Source organism: Dermochelys coriacea, chromosome 1 (assembly GCF_009764565.3).
Source record: "Dermochelys coriacea isolate rDerCor1 chromosome 1, rDerCor1.pri.v4, whole genome shotgun sequence".
NCBI lineage: Eukaryota > Metazoa > Chordata > Testudines > Dermochelyidae > Dermochelys > Dermochelys coriacea.
Genome location: NC_050068.2, coordinates 314,358,952 through 314,380,780, shown reverse-complemented (window position 1 = coordinate 314,380,780; position 21,829 = coordinate 314,358,952). Strand labels below are relative to the sequence as shown.

Below are 21,829 nucleotides of genomic sequence, written 5' to 3'. Positions count from 1 at the left end.
ACCAGCCACTTCCTCGCCTGCCATTTAACATGCCCCCTGAACCACAGACTGGATTGGGAGATATAGAAGAGGGCTACATGGGGGCTCTATGCCTACTAGGTACATCCCCAAGCCAAGGATATCTGCAGCAGAGGGCTTACAAGTCCCTTCCACTCTGCTGCCAGAGTGACAGAAAGGGAGTGGAACAAGGAAGAGAAGTCTACCCCCAAAGTATTGACTGTAGCTCCTTGATCTTTTTGAAATAAGATGTCTAGCCCTCAGACTAAAATGACTGGACACCACTGAACTAAAAGGCATAGGCTCATATATTACCACACACACACTCACCACTATTCTGCAGAAGCAGAATCCAATTTTACAAAATCACACCAAGTCCACTCTGCTCATACAATGGACATGTTCAGAATTAAACAGCAGTACTTCATAGTTTTTGCTAATAAAGATGCAAATTAAGTGGAATTGGCAGACTCATCATTTCTACAGAGAGTTTCCATCTAGAAAATGTTTTGTTTGCCTGTTGAATTTTGCCTCTGTCATTATCTGCTATCTAACTATTGCCCTTTGGAACCTATATTCTCTTCTAATTAACAAAAATAGCATTCTGCTAGGTGGTTCTACATACAAGGAACAAAAACCTATATGTGTACAGTACACAAGGTGAAAATCTAAACTCTTTAGAATGACAACACATTCTGAAAGTGAATAGATTTGTGTATGGACTAGACAAGACTTAACTGAATAAGAAAGCTCAGAAGAAGAATAAATTCACTTTTTCTTCTTTTTTTTCCCTGACAGTCTTTGTCAGAGTAGCTTCCCTCCCACTAAAAGTCCATCCAAAATTCTCAGATATGACATTTTATCAGTGACTCTGGAATTTCAATGCATCTTTAAAGCCTGTCATGACACTGGTAAAAGCCTGCATGCTATCTTATGCCAACGGACACTATATCAACAATAGCCCATGTCTATCAACGGTATGGCTGTAACTGGTAAAAGTATTTTGTTCATTACAGATTCTGTTCCATACTTCAGTAAGACACTCTTGAAAAGGTAGCTGGCTTTTAAAAAGTTGATCTTTTTTTGATCTTTTTTTAAAAAGTTGATCTTTTTAAGTTTTTCCAAAGTTCGAAGTTTATTTATTATAATGATTTGAATATTTCAGTGTAAGTGGACTTTGTCTCTCCCACTCCTTCATTACGCACACATCAGAGTAATTCAGATACGGTTAATTACATTTCTTAATATTAATATAATGACTTATGGAGACAAACACTTTAATTTTTGAAATATTATCAAATATTTGCTCTTGTGAAGATTTGAAAGAGGCATCACTGATTAGTCAGTGTAAGGATAAGGCCTTTGTCTGTAGCCATATTGGAAGACCTAAAGCCTAAGGCCCTTGCCAGGTTAAAAGAGCAACAGCCATTAGCTGAGAAGCAGGAAGTCATATCCTTACATTTCATCTAAATTACATTAGAACACTGTAATATCAGGCTGTTAAGAAGGAGACCCTGTCCTAATAAGCACCCACTATCATCAGATCAAGAAATAGATCTTATGATAGTTAAAGAAAACTTAGTTTGATAAGTGATGTCTTGCCAGACAGAATGCTATCAATAGTTGTGGTTGTGAAATCCTCATTTCTTTATTGTTTTGTCATTATGGTCCCCACTTCCCTATTGTTTGTCTGTATGATCTCTGTCTGGTTCTTTGATTGTTTCTGTCTGTTACATAATTAATTTTGCTAGGTGTAAATTAATTAAGGTGGTGGGGTATGACTAGTTAGAGAATTTTGGTAGGATTGGTTAGTAAAATTTTAGTAAAATGATTGGTTAAGGTATAGCTAAGCAGGACTCAAGCTTCACTGTATAAACTGGGGTCTAACAGGAAGTTCTTTGGGAACAACTCCAGGACACAGCCCCAAGACCAGAGCTGCCAGACCTCAACACTCTGCCAATGACACCGTTCAGAAACTGGAGTCCCTCAAATAGACCTTATCCTGACTGGCCATCAAGAAAAGTTCATCTGTCTTACTGGGAATGGTGAGCACTGTATGTTTAGTGTTGCATTCTGTTTTTGGTGATTGTTAATAAATAGAGGATAAGGATATTATTGTGTAAAGCTCTTTCACTGGTAAAAGGTCCTGCAAACCTCGCAGAAAATTAGACCCTGAACTCTAGAAATTGGGTAAGGCTGGGTACTTAAATTGACAGGGTTATGCCTGAGCCCTAAGAACAGAGTAAGGGTGGGTGCCCTAGAGTGTAAGGTTACGCCTTGAGTCCTAGGAACGGGGTAAGCATGGGTGCCCCTAGAGCATGCGAGTAACAAAGAATTTTGTGAGGGTAACACCTGACAAGGTATAGTCCAAGGTCCGAAATCCTGAAATTGGATATCTGCAAGTGGACCTCTGTGCCCAAGTAGTTGTGTCCTCGCCTCACTCCTCCAACTTTGTTGGAATGCCACATGTACATCTGTGCAGATCCAACTGCAGGATCAAGGCCATAGTTAAGACAAAAACAGAAGTCAATAACATACGGACTGAGGTTTTTTTGGTGTGGGAAATGGATGAGCATATGACTCAAAGACAATCAGATCAGTCACTTAGTAAAGCAGTGAACATGTCTTGACAGTTATGTAGTACAGGTTTTGGATTTTCAAGACTATCATTCAAGAATGAACAAGTGGGTTTTGGGAAGAGATTTAGAAGGGAAGATGGATGGGCTCCAGGAACAGGGGCTACATGAAACAAGGCACTGATGTAGATATGAGAAATGGACACAAAGGGGGAATTCATAAGCAGTTTGAGTCGAGTGGATAGGCTGTGGGAGCAAAATACCAATGAGAGTAGCTGCCAGGGTTTTCAATACTGGCCCAGTTCTAATGCTTATTGATTTCTACAAACCTTTTAATTTAGGTGGTTGTGTTTCATTTGCTCAAACTCCCATAAGAATGAGTTGTAACTGACGTAGCATTCCATGGAACTTTCTCCCTGTAGGTGGGCAGCCTTTAATGCAGAGCATACTAGATATTTATGGATTCTTTAACTATGTCAAATGCTTCTGATGACTGCTGTCACCTGGCTGAAATACTTCTCCGGCTCACAATGAAATAATTTCCTGCTGTGACACTTCTTTAGAGACCTAAGATACCAGTGAGCTGTTTTTCTCAATTCAGTCGAACTGCTGTGAATTATCCTGTAGGCAGTCCTATGAGCTGCAGGAGATCAGGTACCCTAACAGCTTGTTCTCAATGCATTTAGTATTATTTTGCACAAAAGGGTGAAAATGATGCCATTTAAACTAGAGACGACATACTTCTTTGCAGATATGCAGCTTGGACTCTTGCACATATAGAACTTTGTTGCAGAACTGTTAAGTGGGTAATGCCAACTGAAGTCAATCAAAAGATTGCCATTGACTTTCATGGGCTTTGAAGCAGGCCTTGGTAAACAAGACTGATAAAACACATACATTAATGTAGGTTAATACTGTTGCCTCTTGGTCCGAGTGGTTAGTCAATATTTGGGCCTTGCCAGGTTGTTTCCATTAGGAGAAGTTGATTACAGGAGCAAGGTATTTCTTTGGGGGCAATCCTGTTTATTTACAAGTAACATACACCAGTAGTGTGTAACCCGAGGCCCGCGAGGGTAATCCGCTGGCGGACCGCAAGACAGTGTTTACATTGATCGGCCGCATGCACTGCCACCCGCAGCTCTCAGGGGCCATGGTTCACCTTTCCCAGCCAATGGGAGCTGTGGGCAGCCGTGCCTGTGGCCAGTCAATATAAACACTGTCTCACGGCCCACCAGCAGATTACCCTGTTGGGCCGCAGGTTACCCACCACTGATGTATACAATGCCCTGTTTCTCTGAACACAGCAGAAACTGACAAAAGGAGGAAGTTTCCTTGTTCAGAAATCCAAGCCTGCCTTCTCAGCGAGTATTCTACCCAAAAGCAGTTCATGCTCTCTCTCGCTCTCTGCTTTTTCCCAGGGCCATGCACTACTGCTCACTTTCTCATTCCTTTCACGCAAAGTTACAAAGGAATCAAGGTCTCAGGGCTTGTCTACACTTACATTTTATAGCGCTCTAACTTGCTGGCTCAGGGGTGTGAAAAATCATGGAGGTAGATTACCAGGAACGCTGGGAGAGCTCTCTCCCAGTGCTCACGTGTGACCACACTCGCACTTCAAAGCACTGCGGCGGGAGCACTCCCGCAGCAGTGCTTTGAAGTTTCCACTGTAGCCAGGCCCTCAGTCAGTTTGCCATCAGTCGCCAGGGAAACTCCCCAGGCCACATGGCTTAGTTTTTACTCACGCCTTGTTAAACTGATCTGTACCTTGGGCAGTGGCTTCTATTGTTTCAGCTATCACTGAACAAAGGGGCATTTCATTTCTCCTTCCTATAGCCAGAACAAAGGGTGGTTAGTATACCCATTGACTTTTACCAGGTCTGGATTGATAGCTACCATTAACACCTTCCAGCAGATCATCTTTGTGTGTAAGAAACTTGATGTGCTTTTAGAACACTTGACACATCACTGTAATGATGACACACCTAGACATATTTTGGAATTTTAAAGAAAGGATCAATTATACCCAGGTGAGATGAATTTGTCAGAAACGTTTATGCTAGCCACTGGAAAGGGAAACATGTTAGAGTATCAAATTTTGAGAATGCTTATAAATGTCAAGGGAAGAAAATGTAATAAACTGGAAACTAACAGAGATTGCTTCTACAGTCTGATAGTGTTGAGTATAGATCAGGAAAGTTTTCATTATATATTAATTTTACAGCATTTCAAAGTTGTTTCTTCTTCTTTTTTTTTTTTTAAATGAAGTGGTGTATACATAACACCAGACTGTACAACCTAAAAGCCTTAAAATAAATAAATAAATACATTTACACAGTTCATAAAACTGCTACAAAATTAGACCAAAAAATAATACACAAGTCCTGATTCAGTACCGTCTTGCAATTTGTGTTGTAATTTACACAAGTGCAATATGGATGCAGCTTGATACCATTCTGATTTGGTGGCATTTTATACACACTTTGCACAGGTGAAAACAACAACAACAACAACAACATGCAAGGTGGTGGAGAATCAGTCCTCTAAACTAATTTCTTGCTCCTTTAAGCATTTTCTACTGTTAAGAATGAGAACAGTTAATATTCATGTTTACTATCCTACAGATCCCTTAGAGTAATGAGACATATATTCTGAACCTCTATCCAGGCTACTGACTACGGATATTTATTACTTAACACATATTATAAAAGCACAGGGATGCTCATCTCTTTCAAGGAAGAGATCTCACAATTTAAAAAAATTAACCTCTTCAGTCCAGCTATTATCTGGAACTTGCATACTAATTCTGGTAATGGTCTAATTTTTTAAAATGTGAGCCTTTACTATGGCTAACCTTCAATCAAATGGAATGTTTTCTATGCTTAAAATATTCTTCTGTAATCAGAGAAACCAGGGGCCACCCAATGAAATTAATAGACAGCAGGTCTAAAACAAACAAAAGGAAGTACTTTTTCACACAACACACAGTCAGCCGATGGAACTCATTGCGAGGGGATGTTGTGAAGGCCAAAACTATAACTGGATTAAAAAAAAACAAACAAAAAAAGAATTAGATAAGTTCAGAAAGGATGGGTCCACCAATGGCTATTAGCCAAGATGATCAGGAATGCAACCCTACGACCGAGTGTCCATAAGCCTCTGATTGCCGGATGTTGGGACTGGACAACAGAGGATGGATCACTTGATTGCCCTGTTCTGTTCATTCTCTTAAAATAGTGGCTGCTCAAACTTGTTCTTACACTTGGGGGGGGGGGGGGGGGAAAACACACACATCTGATTTTTTTTTTTTTTTATAAACAGTCTATCCATTTTCAATTCACTCTGCTGAACAGGTATTTGTAAAATTATATGCAGATGATTTCTTCTAGTTCCTAGGGGAAAGTCTAAAATTACATTGCACCATCTATACCAAAAGAAAAAGCTGACATGCAGCCAGTTATCAGCTTAGTGAGAGATGCAAAATTAGGAAAATTGGCCTAATTGATCTAATTAGCAAGTGTATCCATCTATTTTATTCTTGTTTTCTTCTCCATTTTGTTGGGTTATAGTGTTTTTCAAGTTAATGCTGGAGATATTTAAGAATCTTTTTTAAGAAAGGCTAAATCTGTTATCTTTGGGAAAATATCACTTACAGACAATTATTACTGGTAAGAAGAGATCAACATTTGAACTACACAACTGATAGGAAAATAGTTACAAACCTCATATTTATCTCACATTGATGCAAAACCTGAAGTACCTCTCCAGAAGTCAGAACTTGCAGGAATAGTCAAAATGTCTGGTAGGCTCTCTTTATATGGTTTATATGGTTGCAAGTAAAAGATTCACCCAAAGCCATGTATGTACAATCTATTAATCTCAACAGTAACCTTATATCTCTTAAGACAATGTTCCACAATGACCAGTCCGTGGCCTGGCACCAGTCCCTGAGAGCTCCCTGACACAGTTTAGGAAGGCAGCAAGTCAGTCCATGGTATCAAAAAGATTGATAAATACTATTTTAAGACACTTCACAATGAAGCAAACTCATAGTGGGAAGAAGAGATTTTGACTGCAGTCTCTGCTACGATTCCTGTCAAACCAGTGTTCACTAATCAATGTGAGCAAGCTTGATAGCAGAACAATCCTAAATCTATTTGTTCACCCCCAGAGACACAGCCTTAATGCCACACTTTCAAGTCTCACTGGAGTCACATTGTCTGTTTAATAACAGGTTTCAGAGTAGCAGCCGTGTTAGTCTGTATTTGCAAACGATGAAGTGAGCTGTAGCTCACAGAAGCTTATGCTCATATAAATTTATTAGTCTCTAAGGTGCCACAAGTACTCCTTTTCTTTATTGTCCGTTTAAGTCCCTTACTGGAGACTCAGAATGAAAGCAAAGAAAAATAGGGTTAACACACTAACACTTCAGAAGGTTGTAGCATATTGCTGATGTTTGCACAAACCTGTTCTAATAAAACATTCTCTCCTTACATAGATTTATGGATATTGGAATCACCACCACTTGTTTGTTTGTTTTTTAAACACTACCCTTCCAACAATCAACTCTTACATGTTATTCTCCATTAACAGCAATAAAAATCTAGTGTGGGCTCCAATAGCATTTGGTGGCTAGGAACATACATCAACTGTATTAGTCTTTAATCATTAGATGAGCATTTGAGGGGGACAGAACCGATGGGGGAAATGTGATTTGGAGTTTGCTTAGAAAAAAAAGTATGAGACCTTATTTTATTTAAATTGACAAGGAACATAACAGTATTTTCCATTTAAAGTGTATATTTAATTTATTAAAAATGTTGGCTTACCTGAAAATAAAATTCATCCGAAAATATGTGCAGACACCACTGCAGCACTGCGTAGAATATGATAATATGCTCCAGCTGGGAATGAGGAAGGAGATGGGATGGTATAGGTATTTGGCCTTTTAGAAAGGTTTTTCAGATGAACTCCGATGAGCCAAAACAAACCCCGGAAGCAAGCCTTGGCCTAGCCTTGTGATCAGCCTACCTGTAAGGGGAAAAAAGGAATACTTAGCCTCTCACAACACAGATGTGATGAGATATTTTGGAGTCAGACATCTGAACACACTAAGAAGAGAAAAACGTAACTATGATAAATGTTTACTTTTGTTTTCTGTTTAAATAGCCCAACCTACCATAGATTCAAAGAAGCCATTATTAAGATTGATACCAGTAAGTCGTTCAGTTGACTTTTTCTTTTCTTTTTTTTTTTTCTTTTTTTTTTTTTTTTAAAAAGCTGGGTACTTTTCCCTTTTAGTAGATTTCTGTTTTTATGATGGACAGAACTTTTACAACACAAAAGAAATGAAGTTTTCTATATCCAAAGAAAAAGGAAGTTTCCCTGCCTGTCTCTCTCAATGTGGAGGCGTCATTTTTAAGGACAAGAGGGTGGTTGCATAATCTCTCTAAAATGAACAACAACGTTTGTGAATACGGATTCTGCATGTGAAGTTGGACCAAGGTCACCAACTCCTTTCAGACAGTGATGACTCAGGGTTGCTTTTGAATCATGACCTAACAGTAGAGGCTCTATATACTATCTCCTTGAGCCATCCCATAAACCGACCTCTTTTCTAATCTGTTTTGCAACATAAGTGTACTATTTATGTGATCCAAATTCAGGCTTAAAATATATATAAATTTAGATGAGTCAAAATTTTCAAGAATGGATACCTAAAGAAGGCACCTTACTAAGTGGCCTGATTTTAAAAATACACACACACCTAAGCACCTCCAACTGACTTAAGGAACTAACTTATAGGTACCAATTTTTGAAGATCCACGACCTTGACCTCAACTCCCATTTATAGAACCATAGAGATGTAGGGCTACTAGGGGCCTTGAGAAGTCATTAATTCCTGCCCTAGATGCTTTGGCAGGACCAAGTAAACCTGGACCATCCCTGACAGGTCCAATCTGTTCTTAAAAACCTCCAACAAAACAGGGATTTCAACCTTTCTTGGAAGCCTATTCCAGAACTTAATTACCCATATAGTTTAAAAGTTATAAAGTTTTTCCTAATATCTAATTTAAATCTCCCTTGTTACAGATAAATCCTTTACTTCTTGTCCTACCTTCAGTAGGACATTATCACCAATTGGAGGAGAAAGTAAGTAAAATGGCTGACAGAATTTGTCCCAATGTGATTTTCTTTCCAAATGAAAAAATGGTTAAATACTTTCCCTCCCTTTTAAAGTGCCAGCAATGTAGGGAAAATGAGCACGCCTACCATAACATGTCCGCATGTGCACATACCACTGAGGAAACAAATCCCAATTTGAAAGGTTTCCGAAATGTGGTTCAGGAATATTTTTTCCTTCAGAAATTAGGAAAAAATATGTTGGCAATTTATTTAAATTTGAGGAATATAAATGTACTTTACTATAGAGTCAGATTCTGTATTAAAATTAATATAATCTTAATCTCTTTGTGAGTATAGAAATAAAAGCCATATCTTTGTGCAATATTTGTCCTGTCCATAAAGCACTAAAGGAAAAAGACTAAACTAGTACAATTACAGATGTACGTAAACTTTCTCATAATATCCACTGACATTTTTACTCTGTGCATTTTCCTCCAGGGTGGGTTCTCACAGGAAATTTACACAGCAAGAGTTCTAGTTGCATCTAAAGCCCACTGTTATTTTTGGCCTTAAAAACAACATAAAATGCTTTCTCAGCATATCAAACTGAAGGATTTTAATGAGCGAATGGGGAATTAACTGAAGATGAAAACCAAGGAAAAAATTCTAGCTCCTTACATTGGTAACCTCTGGGAAGAATTTTAAAATTACCATTCTTCTTCGCATTATAAAACTGGCTAGTATTTACTGTATAAAATGGATAATTATTTTCTCAATAACACTTATAATTGTCTGTGATGCTTAATCAGGGCGTATATTTAAATTAAAAACAAAAATCCATCTCTCTTAGTTCTCATATCATATACAGCTGTCACACCAAGGGCTTACAGGAAATTGAATCAGTGATGCTCCTCTTACCCCTCGCTTGCAACACTGCTCTCAGTAATGCTTCTGTTCCACCCTGTGCCAAGACAAAGGGCAAAAGGCCCAGGGGTCACTCACAAACCTACATAATGGCACACAGAAAGCTAACGAGTCATTGAGCTTTGCCCTGGCTTGATATTTTACTCAAACTGAATTATTAAACTGCTCTTTGGGAGGTTTATTAAGCACTTAAAAGCCTCCTTTCTGAAGAGACACTCAGAAATCAAAGGTCCTCATGAACCCTTTTTGCAATCCTTAGACAACTAATATATTTATGCTTGATTAAGAAAAGCCTATGAAGAGCTTGTGCAGTGCAAAAAGAACCTCTAAGTACCTCTTTTTATTAGAAAGGAATAGATGGGTCATTTTTTCCAACTCTTCCACTTCCCTTCTACTGCAAGTGTCTCAAATGTCTCTAGTATTGGAGATGTGAAGAAAAGAATGCACATTCACTCTTTCAAATTCTAATCTAATCATGTTTTGCTAGCTCTTCTCAGGAGCACTGATGCTACATAGGGAAGAAGGACAGATATGTTACAGCTACAGCAGATTTTGTCCGGATTGACCTAGTTTGAGTTTATTGCACATTGTTATTAATCTTGGGTTACACAGTTTCAGTCGCAGACTGGTCCAATATAACTGTTTTATACCATCAAATTCTACCATTGGTATTGCAATGTTTGTATGTTGAGTGTTAATTAGAAATAATTGCAGAGATCCAGAAGTCTGATGACAGACTATCAGAGAAATATTTTTTTCTATCCCATATGCATTTACTCAGATTGTTATTTTCCAATGTACAGTAAATCAATAGTAAATTGGTTTTTTTTAAATTCACTTTAAACAGGCAAGAATTGTCTCAAAATTAGTAACTACTGCAAAATACTCCACTATTACGTATATTTTCTGCACAGAAATTCACAGGTATGGGAGCTCCCAAACGTATCCATTGTAATACTCTACTTGTATATTATGTGGAAAATACATAGGAAATTGGCCAATAGTTGTTCATGTCCAGTCAAGATGAGCTAATAACCCCTGCTTGCTTTCCTAAAGAAAAAGAGAGAGAGGTCTATGCTGGTGTTACTTATCAAGGCCTGAATCTATAACCCTGTAGCCTCTATTAAAAGATCATGTAGGTAACATGACGAATTGGTATTTTATTACACCGGTTTTTTAAATTAAATCAAGGGAAGTAAGAACTATTACAACTGACAACCACTTTCACCCATGCCTGTGTTTTCCTTTTATAATTATATGGATTTGGCTGTAGAGACAACCTGTCAGTGATGACTGCAACATGTCTTAGACCAGCTCTCTCCTATTATTCCAGCTGGGTAGGTAAAGGTCATTGACACACTATCACTTATGACATTTTACAGTCAATTGAGAGCAGAAAAAATATCATTGACACTGAGCATACTTTGAAAAGGATAGAGCTTTCTTCTTTCCATAGGGTCTTGTATGCTAGCTCTGATATAAACAATCAAAGTCCAAATATGAAACAACCTAATAAGCCAAATTTCAGTGGGTATTTGTTTCTGGCATCCAGTTCCATATTCTGTTTGCATACAAACAATGATACTGGATTTGCCTCTTTCTCATGGCTGCAACGAGTCATCATGAGTCAGAAGTAAGGAAACAGCCATTATGTATAGTTAAGTTCTCAAATGAACATACACAGAAAAGTGATAAGCCAAACCACCATATCACCAGTAGGCAAACACTTTTCACAAAGTGATCACTCCATATCTGACCTCTCAGTCCGTGTCCTCAAAGGAAACCCACACAAAAGATGAGCTTGGGAATTTAAATTAATAATTCTGCTAGACACTAAAAACCGTGGACTAAACAGGCACATTGGTTTTAAGGCTCATTACAGTTTGTAATCCATTCTTCTGCCTGCTCTTAATTGCTCACTTCATTTTAAGTGGTCTCCACAGCATTTGCAAACCCTTTATGCTTAACAATCTGCCCCGACTTCTATTTAACTCAGGCTCTCTGGTTATCTTCCAAGACCTGAAGAGCTCTATGAAACTCAAAAGTTTATCCCTTCCACCAACAGAAGTTGGTCCAGTAAAAAATATTAACTCACCTACCTTCCCTCTCTTTATTAAGAAACAAACCACCTAATTCTTAGGCTGCCTACACTACAGAGCTAAGTTGACTTAAGTTTCGTCGACATACAGCCACTGCTGTAATTAAACCGCTATTGCACGTCCACACTATGGTCCTTGTGTCAGCAAAGCGCATCCACAGTAGCAGCTCTTCTATCGACAGAGAGAGCAGTGCACTGTGGGTAGCTACCCCATTGTGCAACTTGCCACAAGGTATTTTGGGAAGGGTTTACAATGCCTCATGGGTGCAGGCTCAGCATCACATGATGCAAGTTTCTCAGTCCCATCATTCCAAGGGCATCCTACTAGGTTTCCAGCTGCTTTTCAACTGCCCTGGAAACATGCAAACCAGCCATCTGTGGCAAAAAGCATGGATCCTACACTGCTCTTGAGTATTGCGCTGTGCGTTATGAACACGAGGCTGTAAGAGGAGCTTACAGGGGGGCTATTCACCGCCCTGACCGCAGTCCCATCTTTGTAGAAGCAGCATATCAGCAGCTCTGCACCAGAGGCAACTATTTGCCTCCTCTTGCCTTCCGCTATGCCTGCTGCAGCTTTGAGTTTTACATGGCACTGCTATCTCTCCCTATTGTAGCCCATCCCCTCTATGCCCCAGCAAGTTCCTGTAGCTGGAGTGGAGCTGTGACTGCACAGCCTCCCCTCCCCACAGACCCAGGAGATCCACCACCTCCCGTGCACTCCAGGCAGGAGTGCTTTTGCTGTGTGGAGCCGGCATGCTCAGCTGGAAAGTTGCTGTGTGAGCTCTCCACATCGAGCAAACAGGAAGAGCCAAGTTCAAAACTTCCCAGGGCTTTTACAGGGGAGGGGCATTCATCTGTGTATCTGGCTGCAGGGCAGCGGAGTTCAAAACTGTGACCCGAACAGTCATGGCAGGTACCGTGGGATACCTCCTGGAGGCCACTTAGGGCGACACAAACAATTCAGTGTTTACACTGACACCGTGTCGCTCTAACTACGTCGCCCTAAGCTCTCGTTGAGGTGGTTTTATTATGTCGGAGTAGCAGGCGAGTTAAAGCTGCAGGAGGAGCACTGCCATGCGTACAACTCCATTCGTTAGGTCAAGGTAAGCTGCCTTATGTCAACAAAACCGTGAAGTGTAAACATGGCCCTAGAGCAGGTGGGCAACCTGCGGCCTGTCAGGATAATCCGCTGGTGAGCCGCAAGACAGGTTGTTTACAATGACCGTCCGCAGGCATGGCCGCCAGCAGCTCCCAGCGGCCACGGTACACTGTTCCTGGCCAATGGGAGCTGCAGGAAGTGGCATGGGCTGCGGGCGACTGGTCAATGAAACAAACTGTCTCACGGCCAGCCAGCGGATTACCCTGATGGGCCGCGAGCAGATCGCAGGCCGCAGGTTGCCTACCACTGCTCTAGAGAGTCTCTTGGAAGTACAAGTCTTCAATCCTCCCTACTCTAAATGTTAGTTTATTAGTAATTCGCTGATTAATTATATATTCCTTCTACACACCAGAGATCTAGCCTTCGTTTCTAACTACCCCATAGGCAAATGAAGATGCATGGGTCTGCAACTGTATGCAAAGCATGCTAACATTGTACATTGCATAATTGTTCTGTGAATTTTACATCCTGAGCACAGAACAAAAAATACTTCAGGATGTTCTCTTTTAAACCAATTTTGCATTATTATTTGTTTTGTTTTTGATCAGCATGTTTCTGCTGCCAATCATGGGGGACAAGAGGGAAAACCTTAGTTTTCCTGAATATCAGCTGCTGCCCTCTGAATACACATTGTACACTTATACTGTGTGTTGAGGGGTGGGGAAGAGACCTATTGTAAAATAATGCCTTTTAAACAGTCCACAAGCCCTTTGTGATTTACAATCTGCCAATGTATTGGATGAATTCGGCAGCTGCGAAGCCAACAGCTCTGCCCTCATTCAAAGGTTTGAAGCAATCATTCAGAATTAATATAGGGCCTCAGAGGATATGGTGATATCTAGCTTAAGACCCTATAAAAAACAGAATTTCAGCCAACAAGATTCTTCGTCCTAAAAAGCTCTTTCATACTCCCAACTCCCTAATTCAAAACATCAAGAGAGTCAGCTCTGCTTATCACAGAACCTGAATGCCATACTGTATAGTAAAAAGAAAAGGAGTACTTGTGGCACCTTAGAGACTAACAAATTTATTAGAGCATAACCTTTCGTGAGCTACAGCTCACTTCATCGGATGCATTTGGCGGAAAAAACAGAGGGCTCTAGACCCTAGAGCTTATGCTCTAATAAATTTGTCAGTCTCTAAGGTGCCACAAGTACTCCTTTTCTTTTTGCGAATACAGACTAACACGGCTGCTACTCTGAATACTGTATAGTGTTTGTGTCAAATACAGCCGCTGAGCAAGCTTCAATTTACACTAATTGTCATTGGAAAAGAAAAAAAAACTGTATATTTGTTAGAAAAGAACAATTTCCAGACATTTAGCATAGGCAGGAGAATAGTCACAAGCAGCTTCTTGGCTCGGTGGGTACCGCTAGCGGGTGGTAAATGAGAGTGTTGCAGAGAGGACACTTATTCTTCAGAAAAAGAAGGTGGGGGAGAGTGCTAAGATAGGCACCCTGATGGCTTCAGATTTAGGCAGCCACACTGATGTCAGTCTAGAAGTAGGCGATCATTATGCAGGCCCAGCTGCAGGGGTGTGCACTGTTGTCTGGAAAAATTAGAAGGCTAGCAATGAAATATAAAGAAGGGGAAAATCACAGTGAGTGAAAACCCCATGATAAATCCACTTAGGCTCTCCTCTCCCCAGGATCGAAGATAAAGCCTAATCTCTTTAGCATATACTCTGGCTGAAGTTCAATTCCACGTACTCCCCATTCCCTGCCATTCCCCGCCCCCCAACCTCACACTTTCAATGCCCTACAGAAAAGAGATAACAGAGCTCTTTATATAAAGCACTACGTAAGGTTCATGTTTAAGAAAATGTTTAGATTCAGAATTATAGCATCTGCTGTTTATTTCCCCCGAAAGACTATACTCCTCATTTGAAAGGAACAACAACATTCAGGATAAATATATTACTGTGCAGAGATGGCATTTCAGTGTCCTCTGTTAGAGAAGCCTTTGTGGATATTTTAATTGGGGAGTTACTTCCTTTTAGCTTCTTTGCACACTGGGGATGACCTCGTCACCAATGTAACAACAGTACTTTAAGGATGGGGCTTTTCCCAGAGTCTACTCTCTTTGTGGAATTATCTGAAGGCATTAAAGTGCTTTTGATCAGAAAAAAGAAAAGGAGTACTTGTGGCACCTTAGAGACTAACAAATTTATTTGAGCATAAGCTTTTGTGAGCTACAGCTCACTTCATCGGATGCACGCAGTGGCCACAGAATGCATCCGATGAAGTGAGCTGTAGCTCACGAAAGCTTATGCTCAAATAAATTTGTTAGTCTCTAAGGTGCCACAAGTACTCCTTTTCTTTTTGCGAATACAGACTAACACAGCTGCTACTCTGAAACCTTTGATCAGAAAGATGGTCATCTATGACAGAGCACCTTCTTTGTGTAAATACTTCAGAAAGAAATCCCTTATGTTCAAATACCTCCTGAGGGTGAAGGAGGAGATGGCAAAAATGTTAGGCTTGGACCTATTGCTGTCTGTTTGTGTGTCTCTGTTATCTAGTGACTTTAAGACTTTTCACTATCATGTGGGAAAACAGCTAAGGCCTGTGTCTAAGGGAAGTTTCTTGGGAAGTCAGTCGGAGGCCTGCTTAACTTCTGGTCCCTATTTAAGACTGTTTTTCCCTTCATTTATGCAGGCCAGGAAATGGAATACCTCAAATATTTCTATACTTGTTAAGGAAAACAAAGCTGAGTCAGATGCCTGGCTCTTGCTGGCAAGAATCAACCCATAAGGCATGGGGAGAGGATGGGGAAGTAAAAGGAAGCAGGGGTCTTGCAAAGGCTGTCACAAGCCCTTTGTTAAAAATCACATCACCAAAACTGAAGGGGAAACTCAGGGTGATTTTTTTTCTTTAATACTCCAGCTCTGGATGTGACTACTACGTCAGCTTAGGCAGAGGTATTTATCCCTAGAGTTCACCAAATTGCTTCTGAAGAAGCTTTGCTTTGGAACGCACAGGATTGCACCAAAATGGCAAGTATTTAAAAAATATTCCCCTTGCAGACAATACCCCCAACCCTTCATCTCAAAATACACTTTGCCCTCGGTGCTATCAATATACTTGGGATATCTTTCCAGGAATAAAAACAAACATTGCCCAGTTAGCTAGCACACTGAATGCAGGCTCATTTGCCCAGTGAAGATTTCCTTCAGCGTTAGCTTCCTGGATATGGTTATGAGAAGTGTTTTTGTTTACAAGGGCTGGGGCAAGGGGCCGGGGAACGAACAACAATTCCTCACTGCAGCTCTCTGCCAAAAAACAATCCCCCCACACCCACACACCCAATTTATCATTTGGTAATGGGAAAAAATGTTTGACGGAGCCCTTTAAGTTAAGATATTGGCAGCACATTACAGTGGGTTCAGAAGGTTTAAATTTCAAAAAATGCAGATTTGACTCTCCCAATTTTCCTCCCAGTTACATTATGTTTAAAGTTTCAGGGAGATTTGTTCTATGCAAGCATCATGAGTCTTCAGATTAAGCAGCACTGACCCAGATTCTCCAGTATCTGGCACCTTGTCCAATCATTTTACACCTGTACTAAGAAAACAGAAGGGTCAACAGACAGAAATTGAAACAAAAAAAAGCTGAGAATTCTTAAACTACAAGAACAAACTGGCAGATTGCTGACAAGCCACCAGTAATTTAAAGGCACCACAGTATCTGTGTTCCCCTCAAATGAAAGGCAAGGACAAGCAGAACACATTCAGTATCAATGCTGGAAATGCAGTTCACATTAAGGTATCAGATATATTCTTATAGAAAGGAAAAAGGCAAATTATTTAGCTAAATTTGAAAACAGCACAGGGTCTTGGGTTAATTTAAAATTCAATTTTAGTTTACAGCATTAGGAGAAAGGACAAAAGCCTTTTCTACCATGGATTGTAAATTAAAATCCTAGGCAGATCTGGTCTGTCAGCTGATTGTGACAGTGTTACACCTATAAAGCCAGACTTTGGGCACTTCCTTTAGAAGATCTAACTATGAGGCTCTAGTGAACTATGTTGGGAAAAGTTTAATTTACTATGGCCTAAGGCAGATGAAATTTACCTTTTCCTTATTCCATTGCATAATATAAGGGAAGAGAACTTCTACAAAGGCAGAGAGGACACACATTTTTGCAAGTAAAATGACAGTTCGTCCAACCAACAGCTTCGTAAGAAAGGGAGATGAGCCATCACTTCTGTCCACAAAGTGGCTCCCGACAACATCTGGCTTTCTTAAAAGAAGTTTACAGAAGTTGATAGAGTACAGGGGGAAAAGCGTGTGCATTTTGCAAGAGAAGGCCAGGCTCTCCTCCCAGATTCTATGGTCATGGTGGCCAGATAAGTACCAATACAGGGTACCTTATACACAAGCTATGACTACAAATATACTTGCAACCCTCCCAGGTAGGGTGCTTTTGACAGGGATGATACAGAACGGACTGGCCCAAGAATAAGGGCATCTTGGATTTAAGGGGCTGTTTCAGTGAGTGCTCATCAGCTATGGAACGCCTCACTGAAGGAGATCACACAGTTTGACCATGTTCAGGTCTAAATCTAAGCCCCACCTCTGATAAGGCCCTCCTTATGACCTCTTTCTGTGACTGGCCAACCACAATTGGAAATACTATAGGAAAGAATGTAAGAAGAAAATAAATCCAAAACCAAAACCATACAGCCCAAAACAAAGACAAATGGGAAATATTCTCTATTTAAGGCTCATTCAGTACTCTTTTTGATTATTTATATAAATATAGTGTTTAAATAACACAGTGATAAGCACCTTGCAAAGGCTTCGGCCTGAATAGATAGATTAGCATCTCAGGGATTTTGTTTGTGAAAAATTTGATTTTTAATGTAAGATGTGTGTGACTTTAGTACTCAGGAGAAATCCAATCCAATATCCTAGGAGACTGAAATCCTCTCAACTGCACTGATACGCCACAGGCAGCCAGCAACAAGGACAGCTCCTGCACACTGATGCAATGTGCATTTATCTTGAAGGGGAGGCAGCCCAAGGAGGTGTGTAGGTTTTGAGTACAGCTGATTGGGAAATGGAATTTTCATCTTCCGGATGTTTTAAAAGAGTGGTTTTATCCAGAACCATGACCCCCAAAAAAGGTATCAAAATATCATAACTTCTCAGAAAGTGAAAAGTTCAAAAAAGAAGAAAAATTAAAAACAAAAATTTGCAAATGTTAAAATGAAATGTTTTGTCTTATACGTTTCATTTTGATTTTTGGAACCCAAAAGATTCACGTTTCTTATATGATTTTGGGATTTGCGGGGGAGGGGGGTTCTCCTGCCGCGTTTTCTCCATTTACTTTTTCCAGCTTCCTTCCCACTGGAAAGAAAGGGAAGGAAGTAAAAGGTGTTAAAGTGAGGAGAAATGCCAGTTTTCACACCTGTTACTGTTTCCAGATTCTTCCAATTACAGTAACAGAATGTGTCAGAGTGCAAGTTTCCCTCCCATTTCATCATACTTTTTACCTTAGCATGTATTTTTGGACCTGCAGCCCCAAGGATTTTTTTTCTATTCCTTTGCTTTCCTAGTTGACATTTGACTTAATAGGGAAACATTTAATTTTTCACCTAGACCTGATCAGGCTTGCAAGGACACAATATGCTAACGCTGCCTCAATATTTACACAGTTGGTGTTAAGAAAATATTTATTAAAATCATTTACTTTGATGTACTCCTCTTCCCTTACTTCCCCTCCAGTAAAAATACACAGGACAGCTGAAGGTGATAAGGAATTCTACTGATATTGTCACCATGCAAAGGCAAAGGTCAAATGAATGGGTTTTTACAGTTTGGATCACCCATTTGTACTAATTGTAAGTTGTGCAAAACAAGCCTTGCCATAGCTTAGGTTTATTGGAAACAAAGAAACTGTCAAAAGTGACTCAAGTAAACAGCGGCTTAAAAAAAAAAAAGAGAAAAAAAACAAGTGTGAAAACAGAAGGGACTGCACTCTTCCTGGGTTCCCCATTATACTTCACAATTTTTACTATTAGTATTTAAATCATTATTAAAATCAGCCTACCTGAGAGAGTGCCGGTTGCTAAAAGTCTTGCAACACCAATAAGGATTGCTGAAGATAGAAATACCAACTGTCCCTAGGTACAATCTGATGAAGCACTGGAAGGCCTCCAACTCTGGAATGCTCTTCCTCTCACTGAATGCCAGAGCACATCTGTGGTATTCTCTGCGGGAGACTCATGGATTGCTTTCTTTCCAAGCTTGTGGGGGGTTGGGAATGGATCGTTTATTGTATCTTGCAGTGGAGTTTATTTTGCGCCTGGACTCCATTTAATATAGGCATATATGTTTTGTTAAGGTGAGCAGAGATCTTCAAATATGGCACAAACAATGAGTGCTGAAGTCTTATTACAGAAAGATGATAGATCATATGGTCAGAGCAGGTATCAAGCACTCTGACAGATGACTTGACTGTAGTGGAATGGGATGGGGGAGCAGGGGAGACTGGGCAAACTAAGAGGGTTGGGGGAGGGCTAGCCCTTTCATCTTAACTAAACAGCTCCCTTTTCTTTTCTTTTCTTTTCTTTTCTTTTTTTAAAGTTTCAAACACTTTCTTTAAAGTTTGGTTTGTGTGCAGATCGATAAAGTGACTTCAAATGTTTCACCGCTACACACAGAACCTTTTATATTTTTTTCCCCAAAAGAGGGAGTGCTTTTTCCTAAAGTAAGATTCCCCAAATATATACTTAATTCCTTTGAAGTCACTCTCTAGTCCTCAAAGTTATGTAAACTAATTGGACTGCTGCTCGTTTCATCTTTTCAGACATAGATCATTTAAAAATGACTGAGATTTAGGGTGCATCATTTTAATACAGATGGAGCACTTCATGAGGTCAGGTTGTAGGAATTCACACTGTATACAGATTCAGAATTAGAAGGGATTTTGATGGAACAGAAAGGCTGCTTTCCACAGTCAAGTGAGCCGATTATAATTTTAGTCATTGTTGGGAATATACTGCAATCACCATTTCAACATACCATTGCCGAATCATTTCGGTCTTCAAAACATTTCAACAGTCAACGAAATGCACACAGCCTCTGAGTCAGTTTTTCCACCTCAGCGTGCATACAAGATTCCCATTAAGAACCAATAGGAGTTAAGCACCCATGTCAAGGGAAGAACAAGCTCCTATGTTCCTACAGTTAAGAGATTTATATAAGAAAAAAAATAATTTTCATTGTTACGCTTTCAAGGAAGGCAAAGGCTGTTCTATTGCATCTCACTGATCACTTATACACTAACTTTAGCCACTGCTCCAACAAGCTGATACAATTTTTGTATCAAAGAGCCACATGTTCTCCTCCTCAAAGAAGTTTAAAAAAATATAATAAACCAAATGCATCCAGAGGTTAAGTTCCATGCACATGTATAACTATGCAATTGCCTATGCAGGCAACACATCACAATCTAATGTAGCAACACTAATCATGAACTGTTTTTCATACAAAAACGCAATAATTAGCATAACATTTCTTTATTAAAGTTATGTCTCAAATACTCCATCAATGGATGCAATTGCTCTGGTTATTGTTAAATAGCTCTTTTTATAGAGCTAAATACATTTAAATATTGTGGTGTAGGTTTCAGATCAAAAACTGCCATTGGATTGGATTGGAGTATGGAGTATGGAGTATGATTGGAGAATTGCTAACATAGTTCTTATTTTTAAGAAAGGGAAAAAAAGTGATCCAGGTAACTACAGGCCTGTTAGTTTGACATTTGTAGTATGCAAGGTCTTAGAAAAAAAACTTGAAGGAGAAAGTAGTTAAGGACATTGAAGTCAATGGTAAATGGGACAAAATACAACATGGTTTTACAAAAGGTAGATCGTGCCAAACCAACCTGATCTCCTTCTTTGAGAAAATAACAGATTTTTTAGACAAAGGAAATGCAGTGGATCTAATTTACCTAGATTTCAGTAAGGCGTTTGATACTGTGCCACATGGGGAATTATTAGTTAAATTGGAAAAGATGGGGATCAATATGAACATTGAAAGGTAGATAAGGAATTGGTTAAAGGGGAGACTACAATGGGTCCTACTGAAAGGTGAACTGTCAGGCTGGAGGGAGGTTACCAGTGGAGTTCCTCAGGGATCAGTTTTGGGACCAATCTTTTTATTACTGACCTCGGCACAAAAATTGGGAGTGTGGTAATCAAGTTTGCGGATGATACAAAGCTGGGAGGTATTGCCAATTTAGAGAAGGACCGGGATATCATACAGGAGGATCTGGATGACCTTGTAAACTGGAGTAATAGTAATAGGATGAAATGTAACAGTGAGAAGTGTAAGGTTATGCATTTAGGGATTAACAACAAGAATTTTAGTTATAAGCGGGGGACGCATCAATTAGAAGTAACGGAGGAGGAGGAGGACCTTGGAGTATTGGTTGATCATAGGATGACTATCAGCTGCCAATGTGATATGGTCATGAAAAAAGCTAATGCCGTCTTGGGATGCATCAGGAGAGGTATTTCCAGTAGGGATAAGGAGGTTTTAGTACTGTTATACAAGGCACTGGTGAGATCTCACCTGGAATACTTTGTGCAGTTCTGGTCTCCCATGTTTAAAAAGGATGAATTCAAACTGGAGCAGGTACAGAGAAGGGCTACTAGGATGATCTGAGGAATGGAAAACCTGTCTTATGAAAGGAGACTCAAGGAGCTTGGCTTGTTTAGCCTAACTAAAAGAAGGTTGAGGGGAGATATGATTGCTCTCTATAAATACATCAGAGGGATAAATACCGGAGAGGGAGAAGAATTATTTAAGCTCAGTACCAATGTGGACACAAGAATATAAGCTGGATATAAACTGGCCACCAGGAAGTTTAGACTTGAAATCAGATGAAGGTTTCTAACCATCAGAGGAGTGAAGTTTTGGAATAGCCTTCCAAGGGAAGCAG

At 39.8% G+C, this 21,829-nt stretch overlaps 1 protein-coding gene across 2 annotated transcripts in view; it reads right to left on the bottom strand.

Annotated features, from left to right (window-relative positions):
* Positions 1-21,829, bottom strand: part of PLXNB2 (plexin B2) — a 362,828-nt gene that overhangs the window by 237,333 nt on the left and 103,666 nt on the right. For both annotated transcript variants that reach the window (XM_043495909.1, XM_043495912.1), the window contains exon 2: positions 7,400-7,601. The gene's annotated coding sequence lies outside the window, so the exon portion shown is untranslated. The remainder of the gene's footprint in view (positions 1-7,399; positions 7,602-21,829) is intronic.